Below are 23,330 nucleotides of genomic sequence, written 5' to 3' on the forward strand. Positions count from 1 at the left end.
AGGAGGGAGGGAGTGGAGAGGGAGGGAGTGGAGAGGAAAAGTGAGGGAGGGATGGGGATGGAGGGAGGGAGTGGAGAGGAAGAGTGAGTGAGAGGGAGGGAGGGAACAAGGGAGAGAGAGAGTGATTGAGAGAGGGATGGAGGGAGCGGGAGTGAGGTAGGCAGAGAGGGAGGAAGCAGGGAGGGAGGGGGAGAGGGAACGAGGGAGAGGGGGATAGAGGGAGCGAGGGAGGGATGGAGGGAGCGGGAGCGAGGGAGGGAGAGAGATGGAGGGAGGGCGGGAGCAGGGAGGGAGGGAGGGAGGGAGGCAGAGAGGGAGTGAGAGAGAGAGATGGAGGGAAGGAGGGGAGGGAGAGAGGGAACGAGGGAGAGAGAGGCAGGGAGGGAGGCAGAGAGGGAACGAGGGAGAGAGATTGAGTGAGCAAGGGAGTGAGAGAGGGAATGAGGGAGAGAGGGAGAGAGTGAGTGGGCGAGGAATGGAGGGAGCAGGGAGGGAGGGAGAGAGATGGAGAGGGGGGGAGGGAGAGAGGGAACGAGGTAGAGGGAGGGAGGGATGGATGGAGGGAGGCCAAGAGAGGGAGGGGAGGGAGAGAGACAATCTATAATCAGTATAATCAGACATTTACATCTTATAACTTGATGGTCATGCATCCATCATACCAACATATATTGGGAAATCTCTTAGTGATTTCCAGTACCATCATCAGTTGGCTGGTACCATCAGTACCATCAGGTGACTGGACCTGCAGCAATTAAGTATGTCATATATAATAGTTAAGTATGCCATATATAATAATAATGGAGTATGTGATATATAATGATAATTAATTATTTCATATGTAATAACAGCCATTTTACATGTACATGTGCAGCCATGTTTAATAGTGAAGGCCTTTATCTCGTGTGTTTCTGCAGGCTGCAGTTTGGCAGAGAATCAGAAGACAGACTACATCACTGCATACACAGGAGACTCAGTACTGCTGCCCTGCTCCTGTACTGACCCACACGCCAAACCTGAGAGTTTCACCTGGAAGAAACGCAACACAAGCAGAGACACATGGGATGTGATCTCCAGTGAGAGTGAACAGTACAGAAACAGAGTTCAGCTGGGTACTGCTCACTCTCCAGGAAATCTCTCTCTACTCATATCACACCTGACTGAAGAGGATGAGGGAGACTACAGGTGTCAAACTAAAGGGAATAAACACAAAGACATCAAACTTTATGTTTCAGGTAAAATATTATTCAGAAACACATAAATTAAAATTTCACAAGTAGATTTCACCTGGTGGATCTCCATCATGAACTTCGCTTTTCAAACATACATATAAATGTATAAATACATTCACCACAAACATACATCACATTTTACTAAAATTCAAAAACAGGACATTTAAAAATAGAGAAACACCATTACATATTTATGTATTTAACATGTGGACCACATTATCCTCAGATATTAGTCACCAGACACCCTCTGTCACCAGTCTAGAAGAGTTAAACACAACTAACATACATTTCACCTGCCCTCACTGAACACTTTCAGTACCTCTAATAAGTGAATGTGTAGGTATAATTATAGACTGTGTCCGCCTGGTGTCTTACACAGTTTGTGTGTCACCCTGCACGCAGGATATCACTGGTCAGTTTCTGACCACAGATATCCCAGTATATGTGGATAATGAACCATTCTGCACATGTCAGTCCCACTACAGTATTGGAGGCTTGGTAGTGGGTATTGTACTGGTATGAGTGGTTCAGGTACAGCAGTGTTACTGGATTCAGTGCTACTGGGAGGTTGAGAGTGTTCTGACAGTGAAAGATATCCAGCCAGCAGTGGTTCAGTGGTCAGACACTGATCATGACTGGAGTTGGAGGATGGTTAACACTAACTGTGTAATAGACCAGATGGGCTAGAACCACTGACTCTACAAATACAAGATTTTTCTAATCCATTCATATTTATCAAATGTGATGGAGCATAAACTATTGCCTAAACTCTGTAAGTTACAGAATATCAGAACATCTTTTTGATGTTAAATATCTGACAGATGGATTTGTTTTGTCTTCATATGATGGTTCACAGATGAATGTCACTGGTTGTACAGGTTATTTCATAACAGTAGTGTAACATGTCAGTGTTTCTGCTCTCTCTAGTCTGTAAGGATGTTGTGAAGACTCACACAGTGCTGAGTGGATACGTGGGAGGGTCTGTCCTGCTGCCCTGTTACTGCACTGAACTGCTGGCCAAGCCAAAGGCTATCAGATGGAGTTTTATAGAAGAATCTAATGTCATCTACTCAACTGACCAGACAAAGCATTACATTGGTAGAATTAAGCTGGTTGCTGCTCCAGGAAATTTCTCTCTATTCATATTTGGTCTGACTAAAGAGGACGGGGGACGGTACAGGTGTATCATCAGCAGTGATTATCTTATAGAGGTCCAACTCCAAGTAACAGGTAAACCAACCTCTTGTGTATTTAATGTATGAAATGTTGTTGACTGCATATAGTGACTGATCTGTACCAATAACTACTGTACTACATAAAACAAAAAATCTATCCAGCGGCAGGATCTGCAGTTCTACTTCTGTCTGTTTCTAGTTACATCTTCTGTTTGTATTTGTATTTCATACCTGTAGTTAATGACTCTTGTCTTCTGTCCTGTTTAGGTTCTAGTCAGTTATATACCCATATTACACACGACTTGTTTAGTTTCCTTATTTAGTTACTACTGTTCTCATTTGCTCTAGAGAGAGGGGGAGAAAGAGAAAGAGGGAGAGAGAGAGGGGAGGAGAGAAAGAGGGAGGGAGGGAAGGAGGGAGAGAGGAAGAGACTCGACCCAGGAGCCCCTAATTCATTCACTCCCAAAAAGAGAGAGAGAGAGAGAGAGAGAGAGAAAGGGATAAATGGAGAGTGAAGGAGGGAGGGGGAGAGAGAGAAAGAGGGAGAGAGAGAGGGGAGGAGAGAAAGAGGGAGGGAGGGAGGGAGGGAGGGAAGGAGGGAGAGAGGAAGAGACTCGACCCAGGAAACCTTAATTAATTCACTCCCAGAAAGAGAGAGAGAGAGAGAAAGGGAGAAATGGAGAGCGAAGGAAGGAGGGTGAGAGAGAGAGAAGGAGGGAGGGAGAGATAGAAAGAAAAAGAAAATAAGAGAGAAGCATCTCCTCTCACAGCTGGTGCTGACACTGAGTTCATTAACACACACTAACACTAACACATCAGGACCAGTCTGAAGTACAAACAATCAGACCAAACCAAATTATTACACTTCACAAACTAAACTACATCACCCACTGGAACACAAACACAAGCACAAAGCAAAATGCAGCGTTATCTGGCCCTAAAACGTCAGTACACTGTAGCAGACGACCTGTACACAGTGACTGACATTAAACACAGAACCACGTTGACAAAGTCCAGACTCAGAGAACACAGCCTGGCCGTCCAGACCAGCTGATATAAATGTCATGGCTGCCCAGAGAACAGTGACTCTGTCAGCAATGTAAATATGACACTGTAGAGACAGAGCTGCACTTCCTCACTGAATGTGAAAAATTCATCCAAATACGACAAATTTACTTTACAAAATCTGAGACGATCCACCCCAACTTTAAGTGTCTGTCTAACACTGAAACTGCCCATCCTACTGGGCGAAAAGAAGGAAAGCAGCGCTTTAGCTGGGTGATGCATATCTGCCTGCCATAAGATGAGGGACAGTGATTAACCCACCCAAACACACACACACACACACACACACACACACACACACACACACACACACACACACACACACACACAGAGAGAGAGAGAGAGAGAGAGAGAGAGAGAGAGAGAGAGAGAGAGAGAGAGAGAGAGAGAGAGACTCGACTCAGAAGTCCCTAATTCATTCATTCAGAAAATGACTGAAGGACACACTGCACCTACAGAGCCCTGCAGCTTCAGACTTAGTCAACGTATCACCACCACTGACACACAGAGAACTGAACATGTCTGCTTGGCCAAACTGTACATACATCAGTTCTGTAGTACAAAATCTAAACATGTTAAATACATAACAGCCCTGAACCCTCATTACTTATAACTGATCACACTTTTCTATTCTTGCAGAGGCTCCATATAAACCTGTAAATCCTCCTCCAGTGGACGCTGACACAACAAGTCCAACAGCTTCAACTAAACCTGCTACTACAATGATGTCTCCAAAAGGTTATAAGACATTCAGTCCATCATCTACTAATGGAGGTAACACACATTGGTTTAACGAGTGTGGGGCAGGATGCAAGCGTGACTTAGCCTGGTTTGATGCGGTTTTTTTTTGTTTTTTTTTTGTTTTTTTAATGAAAATGAAAGCACATATGAACTTACTGTGCTAATGTTGCATACACAATGTTATACAAGCGATTAAGGCAAAATAACTGACATTAGTGGTTGTACAGGATTGGGCTTTATAGGGTAAATAATGAGGGTGAGACTAGACCCAGGTGACGGGGGTAAGTGAAAGGGGAAACACAGGACCCCTGTGTGAGGGCATGAACAACACAAAGCATGTGGAGGAACAAAAACAAACAAAGGAGCACATGGGGAGGAGGATGGTGGTGAGGGGTGTTACAGTAGCACCCACACCCCCCTTAACACGGGGCTCCTGTGTGATGGTGGTGAGGGGTGTTACAGTAGCACCCACACCCCCCTTAACACGGGGCTCCTGTGTGATGGTGGTGAAGGGGTGTTACAGTAGCACCCACACCCTCCTTAACACGGGGCTCCTGTGTGATGGTGGTGAGAGGTGTTACAGTAGCACCCACACCCCCCTTAACACGGGGCTCCTGTGTGATGTGGTGAGAGGTGTTACAGTAGCACCCACACCCCCCTTAACACGGGGCTCCTGTGTGATGGTGGTGAGAGGTGTTACAGTAGCACCCACACCCCCCTTAACACGGGGCTCCTGTGTGATGTGGTGAGAGGTGTTACAGTAGCACCCACACCCTCCTTAACACGGGGCTCCTGTGTGATGGTGGTGAGGGGTGTTACAGTAGCACCCACACCCCCCTTAACACGGGGCTCCTGTGTGATGGTGGTGAGGGGTGTTACAGTAGCACCCACACCCCCCTTAACACGGGGCTCCTGTGTGATGGTGGTGAGAGGTGTTACAGTAGCACCCACACCCTCCTTAACACGGGGCTCCTGTGTGATGGTGGTGAGGGGTGTTACAGTAGCACCCACACCCCCCTTAACACGGGGCTCCTGTGTGATGGTGGTGAGGGGTGTTACAGTAGCACCCACACCCTCCTTAACACGGGGCTCCTGACGTGCATAACAGTTGACAAGGGAGCCCGAGCCCGGCATCACACAGCAGGGTCTGGAGAACCTGGACAAGGACAGGTGGGAAAGGAGAAAAAAAAGGGGAAAGTCCATCGGGTGAGGGGTGGAAACAGGACTTTGTACCACAACCAGAGACCTGACAGCAGGCTGGACAGGAGACGAGTGGGTTCCAGCTTGGGCAGCGGGATGGATGGGAGCCCGGCTGAGAGTAGGAGCACGGGATACGGGATAACAGGAACCCAAACCACAGCTGGGATTGGGACAGTTACAAAGACAGGAATGGGGACAGACAAAGGCAGACACTGGGATTGGTAGAATAACAAAGGTTGTCAGTTCCAGTACAACAGAGATGTTACAGGAGGTGAAGTGGGCGGCTAGGCAGAGAGAGAGAGAGAGAGAGAGAGAGAGAGAGAGAGAGAGAGAGAGAGAGAGAGAGTGAGAGAGAGAGAGAGAGAGAGAGAGAGAGACACTAACAAATGTCTGGAACTCCAGCGCACACTGACAAAACAAGTCCAACAGCTTCATTCTAAACCTACTACAACAATAACATCTGAAAATGGTTAAAGGTTTTTCATCTGTGATGTTTCCGACAACATAATGTAGTCTTAAGGACATTGACAATGTCAACTTTAATTAATTACTAATATTATCAATAATAATCAATATCAATATTGTCAACTCTCAATGAAGTATAATGCCAAAATTTGTAATTTCAGATTGTAGAGACACAGAGACTCATTCATGCTCTATCCTCTTTGTTTTTGTGCCAAAAAAAACATTTATATTGAATGCTTGTTATGAAATTCATACACTATAATATTAAAAGTGACAAATAATACATCATATTTTAATTCTGCTTCCCACATTCCCACATGCAGGAATTGCAGAGAATTCTTCACTGTACACACGTCATACCATCTTAGCTGGTGTGGGGGGTTTACTGCTGTTGATGGGATTAGGAGGAGTCATCTGCTGGAGATACAGAGGTACACACACACACACAGACACACACACACACAAACACACACACGCCTATTCAAGTTCACAGACAATTATAACAGGTCTCAGTGTGAAGTTCTCTGTACAATATTATCCAGTAATACAGACCTCTGCTCACCTGGTAGACAGGTAGTGCACAGTGCTGATAACACACTGTCATGGGTTTGCTTCCCAGAGAGCACACATACTGATAAACATGTGAGATGCTCTTGATAATAAAATCTGTATATAAATAAATTCATACATATCTGTTAATTTTGTAGTTCAGAGACGTGAACAGACGGTGAACAGAGAGGGACAAACAGGACAGAGGAGAGATCAGCAGACACGGGTGAGTGTCACACATCCATGTTATAATATCAGTGAACTCTGATTCAGTGCACAGATCTGTTCTACAGTGTGAGAGCTTGGATTAGTGATTAGTTTCTGCATGTTAAGACCCAGTGAAAGTCATGCAGGTACTGGTGAGAGGTCATGTGTTTCTGAAAGTATGTAAAAACATTAAGGGCCTTATTCTTGTGTGCACAGAGAACTTCACTACAGTCTTTACTGCAGTGCACACAGTCGATTCTGATTGCTAAATTATGACAGACAGTATGACATCATCTAATATGCTGTAGTTTAGCAGAGCAGTTAATTGTTTAATATTCTGTAGTTTCACAGAGTAGTTTTATTTGCCTAATGTGCTGTAGTTTACCAGTGACTTTTCAGCAGTCATTCACTTATGGCTGTTGCAGCTAGAGATGTTAAGCATTGTGTGTGTGTGTGTGTGTGTGTGTGTGTGTGTGTGTGTGTGTGTGTGTGTGTGTGTACGCTATATGCTTGATGATGACTTTATTATGATCACCTGCTCTATAGCAGTACCTTTATGCTACTGGGCCTTTTTAGACACCTCACTGCACTCAGAAGTAACTTCTGAATCAACCAAAGTAGTAGAAAAGTGCCAGAAAGGTTAGAGGGATGAGAGGGACAGGAGATAAACATGCTAACAGGTCATATCAGCGTCATGCAAAATGGTTTATCAAAAAGGTGTCATTTTATTAGAATCCATGAACAACATGCACAGAAGAAACAGCCATGCAGATACACGTCTCCGTGACATGCCATATAAAAAGGTGTGAACAAACAGTCTGTAAAATGAATCTGATGACTGATAAACGGCATATGTCACGTTTCGTACTTTCTGCAAGTAGGATTGTGTATCATTTGGGTTTTTTTCTGATGTCATTACTAAAACAATACTTTTAAAATTGAGCAAGTCCCCAAATTGTGCCTGAATCAGTGCTAAAAAACTAAAGTCGACTAAAGTTTTTTAATTGTATTTCTTTTTTATTTGACTATTCACTACCTACTAGCTAACAGTAGTTGTCTGCTGGCCTTTAACTAGTGATGACCACGTGACATGCAGTAACGCTTCTGTTACCTGTAGTGTCTGTTTCAGAGCACCAGAGGGGAAATATTTTAATAGACAGCTCAGGCATTTAAAGGAGTATTTAGGTGAAAAGTCTAATTTACATTATTTTTCCCCTTAGACAAAATTATTTTGAGTGCAATTCTGTTTGTTTGCTAACAAACATTGGAGGTCATCAGCAACCCAAATCTAACCTTCATAAATACATGCCCACAGATGACTCTCAACCAGCTCAAACTGCATCCAGGTCTTAATAAAGGTCTCACAGACTAGTCAATGTGCAGTATGACTCACTGTGAACTAGAAAAGTGAATAAACTCGTCACTACAATCTGGATGAGGTTTGAGCAGGTTAAGAAAGTTTTGTGGACATGTAGTGATCTAACTTATGTATGAAGACCATTATGTACTAAGGTTATACTTGGGTTGCTGTTGACCTCCAGTGTCCAACTTAATTACAACGACTGTTACCTGCTGTTGCTGTTGGCTTCCAGAGTTTGTTAGTAGCATTAGCAGCTTTTGTTTTAAACTAAAGGAGCAAAACATGTCTCGGCCATCCGGGGAAAAGGAAAATAATGTAATTGCTGGCCAATCCCTTCATGTAACACCGACATGAGGCAAGAAACCTTTAGGCTATATACAAAATAGCTTACTACATACTGTATGCTGCAGACTGGACTCATTATATACTGTATACTGTTTACTGTTCCCTGTAGTAGTATGATGCATAATATCCAGTGTGTAAAAAACACAAACCATACTAAGAGGTCAAGCGAACGTATGAAGTTCTACCCACTTGTGATTTACCACCACCGTTGCATGATGAGATACAGTACACCACGGAGACAGGCCTGGTCACGTACTGGATTATTTGGCCATAGCAGTACGTCATCTGGGTATATTTTGCGTACTGGAAAAATTCATTTTGGTCTGACTAGTTTTCAAGATCTCTTCAGTAAACACTCATTAACTAAAGAAAAATTGATCAACACACATTTATCATTTGTATTAAAAAGGGCAGGTGATGTATGTATGTGGTTACTCTCCTCAGCCACTTTATTAGGATCACCTTTACACTACATCGTTATCTGCTAGCTGCATTATATACCTGTGTGCAGTTCCACAGGCTTGTGTATAAACTTCAGACACACTGCTTTTCTTGTTACACACTCATACGTGCCCTAAAGACACTACCACTGCAGAGACACTTGTTTGTTGAGAGTGGTCTACCATCCAGGTAGGATCCATTCAGCAGTGCTCCTGTGGTCACACACTAAACAGTGGTGCACACCTGTAAGACATGTGCACATATTAAATTACAGACTGCAGGTCTTTAATAAAGTGGCTGGTGAGTGTTTAAATGTTTGTGAAATGTATAAAACAGATTACACACATGCTTGCATAAATTATATTTACATGTGCATTTATGGATTAAATGTATTACAGTTAACACCTCTGCAATACAATACATTTATTATATTAACACTTGTATTAATCCACTCAACAGGGTGTGCATTATTCTATATGTATGTGTGCTAATATTTTGTAATTGTGATATTTTCTGCAGGATGATGTGATGTATTCTACTGTAGCCCATATAAACACCACCAGACCAGCACCCAGAGCAATGGATAATGGAGATAATACAGAATATGTCAATATCAAATTAAATTAACAAACCTAAACACACACACACACACACACACACACACACACACACACACACACAGACTTTTGTATTGTATCGTATCTAGCCAGTGAAGTGTAGTTATGTTCTTCTGTCTTGGTTTCAGTGCTGTCTTTGTATAATTTTCTGTATCTATTGGTAATTACTAATTAACTGCTAATTAGTTACTTCAGGTGTGGTTTCAGACTGGCATAAGGTAGGAATTGTAGGGGGAGGTCTAACAGTGACAGGGGCAGGACTAAGACTGATAACATTACAGTGTAGCCACTCCAAGAACCAGAGTACTTGGGTTTTATTCCTCTTGATTTCATCTTCTGCTTGGGAAAGGAGGCTAACTGCTAAATCTAAATGTTAAACGTTGTAAACGTCAATTAAAATTTGCTCAGTCTGCAACTATAATTGTGACTCCTACAAGTATCATTTCCTACAAGTATCATATGTCTGTACAATAATAAAAACAATTTATTATGTTTTATTACATTATGGATTTTTTCAGCAGAATGGTTTTTCTTCATTTTATTTGTGAATCTCTGTTGAAGCATTTTTGGATATTTAATCTTTAAATTGTAGCACATTTTTATGTTAAGCAGGTCATTTTATAGTCAAATGCCGTCCCTTGTCTGTACGCATCACTTCCACTGTGAGAGTCTATTGCTGTTTCATAAATAAAGAGCCAAAGCAGGACAGAGAGTTGTGGTTTCTGTTTATACCCACTGATAACCACATACATCATGAAGGTGTGTGTGGTGCAGTTCACTGACAGCAGTTGGATGTCACTGTCTGTTACTTTCTCTTTAGGACCGGGGTTGAACTCCAAAGTAGAGCAGATGGTTCTGCAGAATTGTACACAGTGTGAAACCAGATCAGTGACATGGAAACAGTCTCACTCAGACTCGAGCAAAAACACCAAATGTGAAAATCACCTTTTTTTCCCAAACAGGCGACTCTGGTCCAGTTCTTGGTGTAAAAGGGTTTATATGTAGGCTGGTCATAGGAGGTGGTTGCTTAGGGCAGTAGAGCTGTGTTGAAAAGGTTCTGCAAAATGAATTTATTTTGCTGTTGTAGCTGAGGCAGTTGGCTTGCTACAGCTTTATATGACATTATTACCTATATAGTTATACTAAAATATAAATATTAGGAGTGTCATGGTATGTGTTTTCATCCCAAATCACATTACAATTACAATTACACATTACAATTCACTGTATGCAGTCATACGGAGAGTACACAGTAGCCTAAGTGTGAAGGCCGATGAACATAATGTGGAATCAAACTTCACATCTGCGATTTCCATTCCAAACCTTAAGCTGTAATCTATTAGCAAGTTAGCAACATGCTAGGCTAAATGTAGCTCAAGCTCGTTGGCGACATTTACTGAATCGTTAACACTATGACCTGTTTCTTTCAAATCACCTGTGTGGGAAAGTTTCCCAGCGACCTGAGTGGTGGACGAGGACAGTGTGTTGGTGTTGTAGGGTGTGTGTGCTAAAACACATGAACATGCACATTCAACAGCATCACCCAGATGTGCCAGTTGTGTTTGTTGCTTTTGTCCTGTTGTACCAACAGTGATGCCTAAATGGAGTGTGAAGAAGATCTCTTACAAGTAAGGTGCTTTTCAGGATGTGGAACTTGGAATCTTCTTCATATATGTATATATAATATCTGAAGAAGTTATATTTATTTCTCAGGTGGTTATTAGTAATGAGTGGAAATGTGCTCACTTGTTTATTTCTGTTTATTTATTCCTCACTTGGTTATTCTGTGAACGATTCAGCTCTTGGTCACTACACACTTGATCAGGAAGGCTGGACAGCCCCCCCCCCCCCACACACACACACGCACACACACACACACATGGCCATGCTACTTTTTGAGATTCATGGGCTTTAGGTTCTGCTGTGATCCAGCTCTGAACTTCATGGTTTAATCAGTCAATCACTAATTGACTCAGCAGGGATTCTGAGGAGCAATATCACATTCACTCCAGTGACACTGATGTTTCAGAGAAAGCTAAATGCTCGAGGATAAAATGAAATGTGATTTTAATCAGAAAAGGATAATCCAACAAAGTCAAACTCAGGCAAGGATCAGAACCAGTACTATAGGATAAACAGAGCCAGGGAGCATCACAGAGAGGAACTAAAGTCCAGGTTGAAATCCAGAGAGACAAAATATCCAGGCAGACAAATCCAGGAGGGGCAAAAAACAGAAGTAAGCAATCAGAAATAGTTCAGAAATACAGAAAGCCAATATATAACATTTACAACATTTAACTCACACTTTTATCCAAAGCAACTTACAGCAACTTTCTAATTACTAGCTGAGTACCTTAACCACTGAGCTAACACTGCATATCACTCCATATGCACAGACATTACTTCCACTCTAATGACCTCAGGAGCTTTCTTCATTTAACCAAGCGTTTGGGTTTCCGCAGGATTATCAAGAAATGAGATACTCCGATGTAATCTGTAAAGGCATTGGGAACGCAGCACACACTCAGGTGCATCATACTCTGAACAGACTGATATCAAATGTTCAATTAATTTATTTATTCTTTTGTTGACATATTAATGACTCACTAGCTGCATTAAAGCCATCCGTTCAGCAGCACAGGGGGATTAAGTCCATATAACTGCAACTTCCTAAACAGAGTGTCACATGAATATGACATTTTTGAATGGTGTATCATAATAAATCAAATCAAATTTATTTATGTAGCGCTTTTTAAAAAGCAGTGTTACAAATGTCTGAGTCCAAGCCCCCAGTGGAAAGGAAAAACTCCCTAGAGCATGAAGAAGAAACCTTGAGAGGAACCAAGACTCAAAGGTGGGGCCCATCCTCCTCTGGCCGACAACAGTCACCACAATAATAACAATTTTAAGAGAAAAGTAAAAAACTAATAATAATGTTCTCCCGCAAGAGAACGTCCATCAACATCCATCAAGTAGTTGGCTGGGGTGGAGGTGTGGTGGGCTACAGCAAGGGACATCAGTGGGTGGAGGGAGTAGCCATGGCAGATGAGACGGGTGTAGGCTCAATAACATCATGACATCAGGGGTAGGTGAACCTCGGCAAAAAGAGAGACTAAATTATTAGGCATGTCCAGGTACGAGAGTGTGTAAATTAGGGACTGTTTCTTAGTGAGAATGCAGTGTTTCTTAACGAGAATGCTTGTGAGATTTAATTTTCTCTCCACTTTGTTTTATTCACAAAAGGTGACTTTGCAAAAAATGTTTTTGGTCACACACTTAGAAACACACACACACACACACATTCACACACACACACACACACACACACACACACACACACACACACACACACACACACACACACACACACACACACACACACGTTCATATATATTTAATGAGGTTCTGACTGGGTCATCACCTCTTGTTTATTCTAATTTAATGAGCAATGAGAGACTGGTGGAGAGCAAACCAACACACAAAAGCTGTGGTTGAAAAATCAGGGTTATTCCACTAAATATTGATTTTGGAATTATTATTTTTATTAGTGTTGTTTAAAAATTAATGTAAAATTGTTTTCTTTGCATTTTTGAGGTCTGTAAACATTGCATCATTTTTGTTATTTTGACCAGATGTTATGTTCTGCAAATGACAATATTTGTATTTGGAAATTTGGGAAAAATGTGTGAACCCCTAGCAAATCATGTTTATGAACTACCAGCGAAAGCCTGTGTGCGCTTTCTAGTCTGTCAGTCTAAACAGAGAAAACACAGTGTGAGTAGGAAACAGGTTTGTGCAGGAAACAGCTCCACCCTGTGGCCACACCATGCATGTGCATTTCACAGGGACAGCAGCTGGGTCAGAGTGGGTGTATGCGCTGTGAAGTGAAGTTATAACAGAGTAACAGCAAGTCTTCTCAGGACCCACCTAGCAAGTTCAAGAGGTTTTATTGTCATTTCAGCTATATACAAGTACACAACAAAAACGAGACAATGTTCCTCCAGGACCATGGTGCAACATAAAAACAACAGTGCAACAGACAACATGCTACACAAGTGCAAACAGTCCAATATAGTGCAAAATGTCATTAAATAAACATTAAATAAACAATAATGTGTTTGGTTTTGTGAAATTGCTGATGAGAACATTAAAGAACAGAAGAGGTCTGGCCAAACTCATTTGTTCCCAGTTCCTCTCTGCTGGGTGGACATTAGGGTCTGTTGGACTGAAGTACTGCTGAGAGAGTTCTGGAGTCAGTGTGTGTCCACAGTGGTGGTGGAGTTCTGGGTGTAGAGTTGTCAGTGTGTGCTGGGAGGTCAGTGGTGTTTTCAGTTTGTGTTTTCTCTTCACTGTGCTTCATCTCACTGAAGGTGAGTGTGAAATTCTCTCTTAATGCTGAGTGATATGAAACTACATTTTATATGAAACTGTACATTTATGTGTGAGTCGGTGAGTCTTTCTCGTCTTTCCTCTCATCAAAATTTGATTCAATCTTTGCTTCACAAATAATTATTCGTCACTCCTGCATTTTGTGACTTAATTTTAAATACACAATAAAGCTTCAAAAGGATTACCCTGATTACCTTAATTTACTGTTTAATTTACTGTTTAATTTATGTTTCTGCAGGCTGCACTCTGGTAAAGAGTAGAAGAACATTACATATCCGAGCACATGTAGGAGACTCAGTACAGCTGCCCTGTTCCTGCACTGAACCACACAGCAGACCTGAGAGTTTTACCTGATATAAACACCAAAACTCCAGTTATACTGAGATCTCCAGTGAGACTGAACAGTACAGAAACAGAGTTCAGCTGGCTACTGCTCACTCTCCAGGAAATCTCTCTCTACTCATATCACACCTGACTGAAGAGGATGAGGGAGACTACAGGTGTTTTATTAATGGGAGTGAATACACAGACATGCAACTCACTGTTACAGGTAAAAGGCATCACATCTCTATTTCTACTGACTTAACAAAACTCATTTTATACTAAACTGTATGTTGCTTTTTTAAACATACACTGCAAATGTCTTTGCCATCTCATTGTAGGTCAACACTATTAACATTCTAAAGATCACCATGGAGTTGTATTTCTTAATCACATTATTATTATGATTACATGACAGTTTATTTGAACTGTGTGTCTATAATGATTTGCTTTGGTTCCTGTGTGTTCCACTGACTGCACATCCACAGCTGGACAGACGAATCTACAGGGTCATGTGGGAGGGTCTGTTCTACTGCCCTCTCCTGGACTGGACTACACACCAAACCACACACTCTTAAAGGGACCTTCCAGAGACAAAGAAATCTACCCCACTGACCAGACTCAGCGTTACACAGGCAGAGTTCAGCGGCTCAGTTATTCTCCAGGAAATGTGTCTCTACTCGTATCACAACTGACTGAGGAGGATAAAGGAGTGTATGTGTGTTCCCTGAACAGTAATGTTGTCAGGAGAGTGTTACTTGATATTACAGGTAAATGAACCTGCTGCTGTTTTCATTTAGTCCATATGCAGTTTTGAGATGAACAGAGATTTAATGTTCTCTCTCTTTCTCTCTCTCTCTTTCTCTCTCTCTCTCTCTCTCTCTCTCTCTCTCTCTCCCCACTTTCACTACAAACTCTACTCCAGTGACCAAAGTCCAGACTAGACCAATACCTTCAACCACATCATATCAAGCACCTACTGGAACACACAACACAGAGACCCCAGATAAAGGTAAGAGGTCATAGTTCTGATGTGTTTTGATAAGATGTGAAGATACAATGTGAAACCTCGGCTGTGTCTTTAGTGAAATAGTAACATTTATTCACATTTTATTTGTTACATTGCACACATTCTCTCTCTCTCTCTCTCTCTCTCTCTCTCTCTCTCTCTCTCTCACACACACACACACACACACGTTCCCTCCTTATTTATATTTTCCCATTTACAGATTCAGATTCTGCCAGAATGTATTAATTCATCCTCATTCCTGTTCTGCTGCTGTTAGGAATTGGAGTTATCTACTGGAGATACAGAGGTACACACACACACACACACACACACACACACACACACACACACACACACACACACACACACACACACACACACACACACACATGTTGTGCTTACTGTGCCTCATTCTGTCTGCTTTCATTCTGTAGTTCAGAGATGTGGGCAGAGGGAGAGCAGAGACGTGAGGACACAGGTGAGTACACACTCCCCCTTAAGACTGATAGCACGCTGCGTTCGCTCTATTCTAGCTGAACCCATATGGTTCATTAACATGCTTTCACACAAAAATGCCACCTCAAAATGCAGGACACAGGCAGGGTAGCATATTTTTCTCAGCTGTTACATCACTGAACACTGCCCCATTTTAAAGGGTCTTTTCAGCTTTCTTCCTTCATTCTGAAGGCACAAATGGTCTATTCTGTCAGACTTTCAATTTATCACACCCACAGTCCATGTTTACATGTACAGTATAAGGCAGATGTTGTTATCAATATCATCTCACATGTTTATCAGTATGACAGTATGTGTGTTCTCAATCAAACCCATGACTCTCGTGTTACCAGCACCTGTCTACCAGGTGAGCAGATAAGCAGGAGATGGATTACTGGATATTGTACAGAGAACTTCACACTGAGACCTGTTATAATTGTGAACTTGTATAGAAATATATGTGTGTGTGTGTGTGTGTGTGTGTGTGTGTGTGTGTGTGTGTGTGTGTGTGTGTGTGTGTGTGTGTGTGTGTGTGTGTGTGTGTGTGTGTGAGTATTAATGTTTATATTTTCTCTGCAGGATGATGTAATGTACTCCACTCTAGCGCACAGTAACACAACCAGAACAGCAAAGGTCGAAGACACTGCAGATAAAAGAGAAAATACCACCATCAAACTTAACTAATACACACACACACACAGTGTCATTAATTCTACATAGTTTTCCTTTGTTATTCATTTAAATTTAAAATAAACAAATAAACAAAAGTTCTGAATTAACTCAGTGTGTTTTTTGATTACTGATAGTTTCCTGCCAATTTTCTTACACACGGCTTCAAAGTGTTTAACGACCAATCCAAGCACACGGTGTAGTTTAGCACAAGAAGAGGCTTCGCACGTGTCTATGATGATGGTGTAGGACACAGCATGGGCTGATGAAGGTAGTGGATGCAGTGTGGAGAGGTGATGTCATTGGTGGGCGGAGTTTGATAAATGCTAATGTATTATCTGCACACTGCTTATGTCTGTTTAAGATGGAGATTATGTAGGTATGGCAGGTGCTGGAGTCTCAGTTAGAAACTCCATAAGTTTATAGCTAATTTATATACGTTTGTTTTGTGAAATTCATAGAATGGTGAATGATTAGTTTTCTTTGAGCTGTTAGTCACAGTTTCAGTTCCCACTGCTTCAACAAGTGATGGCTGCAGAGCTCCATTTTTTAAGGCCTGCTTTTGTGATGCAAGGAGGTAAAGCAGGATGTGAAGAAGAGTCATGTTACACACAACAAACATTTATTGTGATACACAAAAGACATCTAAGTGGTTAGCAGGCTAAGCGGGTTTAAACATCGACAACACTTATACTCAGACACAAGACTTATATACATGCATACTAATGACACGCAATAAGGAGCAGGTGTGAAACACAGGGAGGGCATAGCCATATGGATAAACACACACACACACACACACACACACACACACACACACACACATACGTTTGGGGGGAGGGGCCGTACCATGACAGCTTTCCTAACAAAGGTTCACCAACCCCAGGAAGGAGGCAGGACGCAGGAAGTGTTTATCTGGGCAAACCAAGAATTAGAGTTATAACATTAGTGTAGTTAAAATCACTTGCAGATTTACAATGAACCCACTTACACAAATATGGTAGTCAGAAAATGTAAACTGTGCACAAAAACTGTAAACTGTAAACTTGTACAGCACTTTCTTAAACCCAGTTTATAAACAGCTTTACAGGGAATAGAATGAATAATAAAGCTTATTACATCCTGAGATCTCTCATCTTATTTGCAAAAATAAAAAATAAAAATAAATGAAAGTTGAACAATTTAAATAATACAATGCAAAATTAAATTAGGAATTAATCATTTAAAGTAAAAGGCAATTTACATGATTAAATGATTATAAATAGACATAGCACATTATAAATAAGAAAAGGGAAGACCTTACACACAAAGCACTTAACGCATTATGAATGTTCAGAACATTTTGCATCCATCAAGTCTTTATGGGCACTTGTAATACCTTATAGCATTATTTTAAAAAGATTTTGTAGTCTACTTTGAGTACATGATTTAAAGGATTAAAGGGTTAAAGGTTATGATTTGAAGCTTCAGTGTCTCACTCTGTCTGGATCAGAGCTGCTCTTTAAGGATAAATCCTGCATGAGTTCACATGCCAGCATTTCTCCAGGATCGCTCTGATGTGCTGCACTCGTCTGTAATATTAAAACCCAGTGACAGAGCAGTGCAAGAACAGCTGACTCGAGCACTAGATAATGCTTCATATCAAAAAGTCAAAGATGAATGCTCATTGGTAGTGTGATTTTGTGCAGTAATACATTTAATGTTTTGTGAAAATAAGATAAGGCATTAAAAAACAAAAGTAATAAATGAACGAAGGTTTAACAAGGATACACATTGTCACTGATGCAAAATGCCTCCGTCACAGTATCCCTACTGTATTTCTTTCTCAGTAGCTCCACCTAGTGGAGGATTTAGTGCTGGGTAACCTTGAATGAGTATGTGCAAATACAAATACAAGATTTTTATAATCCATTCATATTTTAATAAAACTGATGAAGATCTTAAACTGAACTGCTGGCCGAGCCAAAGACTGTCAGATGGAGTTTTTTTTTTTTTTACATTTTTTATAAAGAATCTAAAGTCATCTAGTCAACTGACCAGACAAACCGTTACACTGATAGAATTCAACTGGTTACTGCTCCAGGAAATTTCTCTCTGTTCATATCTGGTCTGACTAAAGAGGACTGGAGACAGTACAGGTGTAGCATCAGCAGTCATCATCTTATAGAGGTCCAACTCCAAGTAACAGGTAAACCAACCTCTTGTATATTTATAGTATGCATGAAATGTTGACTACCCTTAGTGACTGGTCTGTACCAATAACTATCGTACTATGAATAAAAATACAGTCAACTAGACAAATATGGAATGCTATTCTCATCTAAAATATGAATCTGAACCCACTGATGCAACACTAATAGATCACAGACCTGAAACACTCAGAAATAAAATATGACATTCTGTTTGTGCTTTATTTTAATCTCCCCATATTTAGTCCAAGGTGCCTGGGTCATGTGGTCAGAAACTGACCAGTGATAAAATAGTGGATCTCTAACACAAAATATTCATGGCAACAGATAGGCTGTACTTTCTAACTGTGGACATACTAGGTGTTTCTTTTAGAGTATAAACACCCTGGATTTGTGGCTGACATGAGGCATATAAAGACATTTAGATTTCAGCTCTGGTTGTTTGAGCACCAAGTTTCAAGAATCATTGAGAAAATACACTGCCTGACCAAAAAAAGGTCACACACTCTAATATTTCATTGGGCCGCCTTTAGCTTTGATTATGGCATGCGTTCGCTGTGACATCATTTCCACAAGCAAGTCACAACATTTATTTGTGTCCAGAGTTGCATCAATTTTTTCCCAAGATCTTATATTGATGATGGGAGATTTGAACCACTGTACAAAGTCTTCTCCAGCACATCCCAAAAATTCTCAATGGGGTTCAGGTCTGGACTCTGTGGTGGCCAATCCATGTGTGCAAATGATGTCTCATGCTGGTGAACCACTCTTTCACAATTTGAGCCTGATGAATCCTGGCATTGTCATCTTAGAATATGCCCATGCCATCAGGAAAGAAAAAAAATCCATTGATGGAATAACCTGGTCATTCAGTATATTCAGATAGTCAACTGACCTCATTCTTTGGGCACATAACGTTGTTGAACCTAGACCTGACCAACTGCATCAACCCCAGATCATAGCACTGCCCCCACAGGCTTGTACGGTAGGCACTAGGCATGATGGATGCATCATTTCAGCCGCCTCTCTTCTTATCCTGATGCACCCATCACTCTGGTACAGGGTAAATCTAGACTCATCAGACCAAATGACCTTCTTCCATTGCTCCAGAGTCCAATATTTATGCTCCCTAGCAAACTGAAGCCATTTTTGCTGGTTAGCATCACTGACAAGTGGTTTTCTTAAGGCTACACAGCTGTTTAGTACCAATCCCTTGAGTTCACTTCGCATTGTGCGTGTGTAAATGCTCCTACTTTCACTATTAAACATGTCCATGAGTTCTACTGTTGTTTTTCTATGATTTGATTTCACTACACGTTTAAGTGATCGCCGAGCATGATCATTCAAGATTTCTTTCCGACCACATTCCTTCTTCGAAGATGATGTTTCCCCACTGTCCTTCCACTTTTTAATAAGGCATTGGCCAGTTCTTAACCTGATTCTAGTAGTTTCAGCATCTCCTTAGATCTTTTCTCTGCTTGATGTATGCCAATAATTTGACACTTCTGAAACAGATTAACATCTTTTCCACGACGACAGAATGTGTCTTTCGATATGGTTGTTTAACAACTGAGAAGGTACTCACTGCATCAGTTAGGGTTAAATAACTTGTTTCCATCTGAAACATAATCACTTATGCAGTAATTATCCAATGGGAGGCTCTTAACTATTTGCTTAGTTAAATCCAGGTGGTGACCTTTTTTTTTTTGGACATGTAGTGTATGATTCACAGTATTAAGTCCCACCTCTTTGTATCTGCAATTATTTGATTCTCTCACAGAAAATGATTGATTTGTATTTAAAAGAAAAGGCAATTTGCTTGCTTCAGAAAGGAAACACTGCACCTACAGAGCCCTGTAGCCTCAGACTAAGCTGTTGTATTACCACCACTGACACACAGCAAACTGACACACGGGAAACTGAACATTTCTGCTTGTACAAATTGTAAATCCATCAGTTCTGTAGTATAAAATCTAAAGCTAAATGTACAAAATACATAACAGCCCTGAACCCTCATTACTTATAACTGATCAGACTTTGCTATTCTTGCAGAGCCTCCATATAAACCTAGAAAGCCTAAGAGAGAGTAATGGAATTTACAAACTGTCAAAAAAATGATTTATTGCTTGATTTGTTTTGACCCTCCATATATATATATATATATATATATATATATATATATATATATATATATATATATATATATATAATTATTATTATTATTATTATATGATTTATGATGTGACAATATTATATGAAAATAAATTAAAACACAATGAGGGATCCTCAAAATAGTTTTATTGACTTAAAAAAAAAATGTAATTGTGAAATATTCCAGTGATTAAAGTAAATAAAACTTCCGAGTCTTAAACGAATACGTACCACCCAGTCTTTAATGTCCGCTCCGCTCTGCTGCCGGTCATGTAGTCATACTCAAACTTGCGTATGGGTCTCGGGTGTGTGTGTGTGTGTGTGTGTGTGTGTGTCTCTCTCACTCACCAACTAATTCACCCCTCCCACTCCCTCCCATTGGTTGATTCTCTAGAGGTTACACCTCCGCGCCCCCCCTCCCCCACGCCCCCCAACATGCAGGAAAAACTTTCTGACAAAATATGATATAAGGTGAAAAAAACCTCCTCCCAGGGTCAGAAATACACTCCTCATTTGACTCCTCAATTTTGCCGCCTTTTCTTTCTACCCAACCACCCGGTCTGACCAATCCCGTGCAGCGTGCAACTCCTCCCACAAAACCAGACCCTCGTACCCGCTCATTTAAATTTAGTTGTACCCCAGATGTTTGAGTAGGAATCATTGAAATAATTCTTTAATAGTGAAATAATGTGATTAAAGAAAATAAAAATTTTTAGTCTCATACTACACCAGTTTGTCTCCACTTTCTCTATCTGTTCAGTGTCCTCTCTGACACACACTCTGCAGTCAGAGGTCATTGACTCTCTCTCTCTCTCTCTCTCTCTCTCTCTCTCTCTCTCTCTCTCACACACACACACACACACACACACACACACACAACTCTCCCACGACACCTCTTCACTTCTTATTTGCCAGATGTATTCAAACAAGGCAATAAGCAAACTTTTCAGAAAACATCACAAAGTTTTAATTAATTTATTTTTTGTCTGATCTCTAACCATTGTGGTTACTCTATAAGTTTTATCACACAAGGTTTTTGTCCGTTATCACACGTTGTACTCTTACCACTTTCAGTGCATTCCACAACTGAGAGAGGTGTTGGGGGAGGGACGTAATTTACAACTTCTATCCGAAAACCATTTCTATCCCCACCGACTTTTTCTTAAAGCCGTGTTTTCGGTATTTCACTCATTTAGTTCACAACAGGTAAGCAATTCAGTAATGCTTAACTAATTCATGCTATACCTTATATTAGTATAAGTTACCAAAAAGGCTGACGTGTATTTAGCTATTTATTTAGCTAATGGATGAAATACTTTATCGTGCGTTGTATGATTTAACTCAGTGGGGCTTAGCGTCGTAATTAATTTCAGGTCTAGATAAAACATACATTTTAACAATCAATGCGTATTATCTACAAGCTATCGTAAGTAGACGGCAACGTCTACAGAAACGTATACAGAGGTCACTGTGGCTTATAACATACATCTAAATAATTCTAGGCCTATTCACGCTGTTCAACCACACTAACCTGTAGGCCACCATCTCCACGTAAGTATAATTTTAAAAGCATGTTTATTAATCACATTTATACTAGAATAATTGGATCAACTTTCTTTTCTAAGATGACTCGGATGACGAGGATGATTGACAGCTGTCAAATCAACCAATCAAATCAAGCAATAAATCATTTTGACGGTTAGTAAATACCATTACTCTCTCTGTTCACAAATAGCTGCCATTTTATGCAAATTTCGTGGGTATGTTGGATGGCCTAAAATGCGTTTTACGAGCAGATGTACTTAAAATTTAAATGGTTTACAATTCTAATTTTTCAGAAATATCTGATTCAAAGTTGCAGAAAAAAATGCTGCTTTCCAGCATTTGCTCATTTTTGGGGCTTGAAAATCATAGTTTTAAATCTGGCTAAGCAGTATGGCTTCTCAAGCATTAGGATGCAAAATTCAGACAACCCCACCAAAGTTCTCTTGTTTCTTACCCTTCGAGAAACAGACTGTTGCTAACTGGGCATAATATGAAGAGTTTTACTTTATCTCTGTAGTTCTCTCATTGGCATTTAGAGCATAACCTATTGCACAAATTCTGTATGCTTGACATTGCCTTGCAAGGATTTTTTCTTTGCCATAGACTTGATGAAAGTAACTTTTAAAATTGAGCTAATTAGCATAAACCTTTTTAGGAAACAAAATAAGGACACACTCACTAAAGTTAATACTTCCTGTACTAATGTTTGAAAGACTTGAATTTGCATAGACATTATGCTACGAGTTTTAATTCATCAGTTTGGCGATTAGTTAAGGAGCCTGACTTTGCTCTGTGAAGAACAGCCCTCCATTCAACTGTAAGGACAGCAGTTAGACATTTACCAAGAAAAGCGTTTCAGCCTGGTATTGAACCAGGCACTTTCTGCATGTAAAGCAGACATGATAACCACTACACTACAGAAACCATACAGCAAGGGGACTTCTGGATCCATCCAGCATTTCCTCCCTTTTGGTGCCTGAAAGGCATAGTTTAAAAACTGGCTTGAATTGTCTTCTCCCCATTAGGATGCAAAATTCAATCCCACCAACCAACGTTTTCTTGTTTCATTGCCTTTGAGGGACAGAATGTTACTCTCTAGGAATAATATGATGAGCTTTACGTGATCACTGTAGGCTGTGGCCTGCAGTGTTTACTCTGCTCAGTAAAG

The 23,330-nt window shown here is 40.7% G+C and overlaps 1 non-coding gene across 1 annotated transcript; it reads right to left on the reverse strand.

The window, feature by feature from the left end:
• Positions 1-23,013: 23,013 nt before the first annotated feature.
• Positions 23,014-23,086, reverse strand: trnav-uac (transfer RNA valine (anticodon UAC)). Its single transcript has one exon. It is a non-coding gene; the product is annotated as a tRNA-Val (tRNA).
• Positions 23,087-23,330: the final 244 nt, after the last annotated feature.

This window comes from Electrophorus electricus, chromosome 2 (assembly GCF_041902795.1).
Source record: "Electrophorus electricus isolate QZ-2024a chromosome 2, ASM4190279v1, whole genome shotgun sequence".
Lineage (NCBI taxonomy): Eukaryota > Metazoa > Chordata > Actinopteri > Gymnotiformes > Gymnotidae > Electrophorus > Electrophorus electricus.